At 41.2% G+C, this 2,520-nt stretch overlaps 1 long non-coding RNA gene across 1 annotated transcript; it reads right to left on the reverse strand.

The window, feature by feature from the left end:
• Positions 1-718: 718 nt before the first annotated feature.
• On the reverse strand, positions 719-1,683 carry LOC137421733 (uncharacterized). Its single transcript, XR_013623944.1, has 2 exons — positions 1,588-1,683; positions 719-876 (listed from the first exon to the last, which is right to left on the reverse strand). It is a non-coding gene; the product is annotated as an uncharacterized LOC137421733 (long non-coding RNA).
• Between the last annotated feature and the right edge of the window lie 837 nt (positions 1,684-2,520).

Genomic DNA, 2,520 nt, shown 5'->3' on the forward strand with positions numbered 1-2,520 from the left:
GTTTTTCAGTCATATTCACAACATATCCAGCAACATAACCTATCACGGAGTTCTTGTACTCTGAAAGTGTAGAAACATTCGGCACATCTGCATAATCATGATCTGTCATTGCTGGGCTCCTCAAAGTCAAGTCATACTTCCTCATCAGAAGCATGTCATCATCATTGTTAACATCAGCAGCTAATGTTATTGCACTGGAAACATTAAGTATGCTTGTCTTGTCTTGTGCTAGGCAGTTTCCATTGACGCCTTCAATTTCATGCCGGACGAGCATCTTCCTGTACGATGTTGAGAATTCTCGGGCGGTTGGATTGTTATCTGGCGGTCTTACCGTCTCTGGCGGTCTAAAAGTGACAAAGATAAAAATAAACAAAAGAAAATGTATAACTAGACTAGTTCAGTTTCCCAAAATTCACAAATTATATATGTATAGTACATGTATGTGTTACTGCCTTTGGAATGGATCAGACAATTTGTCTGCATTTCAATGGTAGCTTAAACTTCATCGGAACTTTAGATTGATAAAAATGTTTATTTTGTATTTTTCATTCATTCATTTATTATGATATATATATTTGGTTGTCAGAAAGTTTGGAAGGAAAATTTTATTTTATTTTATTTTGGCCTCTATTCTTTAGTTAGTAAACCGGCCTAATGCAAGAATTCTGAATTTTACTTACCTTTTGGAGATGATTTGGGAAGTTGAAAATGGTTGGAATTGAACCTTGGCGAAGTCTGGTTATCAGGCCAGTACGGTCAAAGCACTCAGCATCAAAATGATCCGAGCATAGGCTGGCATACTTGCTGGGTGTCCACTTGTCCCTCCTCATCTTTACGAGCCATTCTTTCTGAAGGGTTGAACCATCCTTGGGAAATCTATATTCAAAAGAAAAGACAAAATTTGTGAGCCCCCTTGGGTCTTTGCCCCCCCCCCAACCAAAACTGCTTCCTACGCGCCTGCCCCCCACATGTTTTCTACACTCTATATACGGTACAGTGTACGAAAATTCAATCACTAGACCATACTCTAGCCCCCAATATTTTTTGCTTGGCGACATTGTACACACAGCAAGGGAAATGCTTTATCAAGCTTTATTTCTTTTATCAGTTAAACTCGTAATGTTATCTTGGCTCTCACCCTACATTATGATTAACTAGGGCAAATGGGCACAGATTGCACTCACTCACGCGTCACACCAATATTTTCCACAAAGTAACAATTACTAACGATAAAGAAAGCGATTACAAAATACAACCCTATTAGTCTAATTAGACGACAAATGTTAACCTAGATCCTTGATAACTGAACATGTTTATGCATCTCCTAACAGCCCAAAATTGTGTGTGGCTCAACAAAATTGGGAGAGAAGAGATTAAGAGCTAGAGTCCTTAAGTTCAAGCAAAGGCACGGCCTTTGGTTCAAGTCAAAATGCACTGACAAATCCGCAAACACACACACACACACAAACACACACAAACTAACAGATGGGACTACATAAACGAAAAACTACATCTGTGCATAACGTGAAAGTTTAACTAGAGTTTGGCGAGTAAACTCTTCATAATTAAGAAAAATAAATTACTTACCTGTGGAATGTTTTCCCAGAACCTTTCACAAGTCGATTTGTACAGTTTATTGCAGCACAAGAAGGCATATTGCTGATATTTGTTGAACATTCACACTGCTCATCTATCTATAATTCCAGTAATCTCTGTCTGTACGTTTGTACGTTTGTCTGTCTGTGACCGCTGTTTCTCGACAACCACGGGTCCGATATACTTTTAACTTGCCAGGTATATTGCTGGGGACCCGAGGATGTGCCTTTTCAAGGTTTCATATGAATCGGACAATTACTTACCGAGCTATGTCCAAAAAACGATTCAACCAATCAGAGAGCAGCGAACGATCGCGTGTGCTGGCGTTGCGAATGGACCAAACCATTCCATGTAAATAGAGGGGGGGGGGGGGGGTTCTGTGGTCGTTGCGAATGGACGAAACCATTTCATGTAAATAGAGGGGGGGGGATTGTCACTGTACTCGCAAGCCGTTCGCCGTTCGCTTTGGCGTTGCGAATGGACCAAACCATTTCATGTAAATAGAGGGGGGGGGTATAATTTTAGATAGATATATAGTACGGGCATATATATAGTACGGGCATGCCCTAGTGTTAACAATAGGCCTATCTGTACGCAGAAAGCGGAGGTGTCTTGCGCTAACTAAAATGGCTGCCGCGTTGCGGCGGAGGGGCCACACAGCGGCCTGCATAGGTCTTCTACGTCTATTTGAGTTCTGTGGGGGAGACCCGTACATTCCCAACCCGTACATTCCCCCTCTCGACTCAAGCTCGTATTCGATTCGTATTCGAAATCGAAAGGGGAAATCCTTCGTATTCGAATTCGTAAACACGAAATATGAATTAAAATATAATTCATATCGCACAAAATCGACACAAAACACGGTCGCATAAAGGTGAAAAACGCAATGGCTTTTCGCCCTGAATGATGAATCACGTGCAAACG

The sequence above is a fragment of the Myxine glutinosa genome, chromosome 7 (genome assembly GCF_964187855.1).
Source record: "Myxine glutinosa chromosome 7, kmMyxGlut1.1, whole genome shotgun sequence".
NCBI classification, from domain to species: Eukaryota; Metazoa; Chordata; class Myxini; order Myxiniformes; family Myxinidae; genus Myxine; species Myxine glutinosa.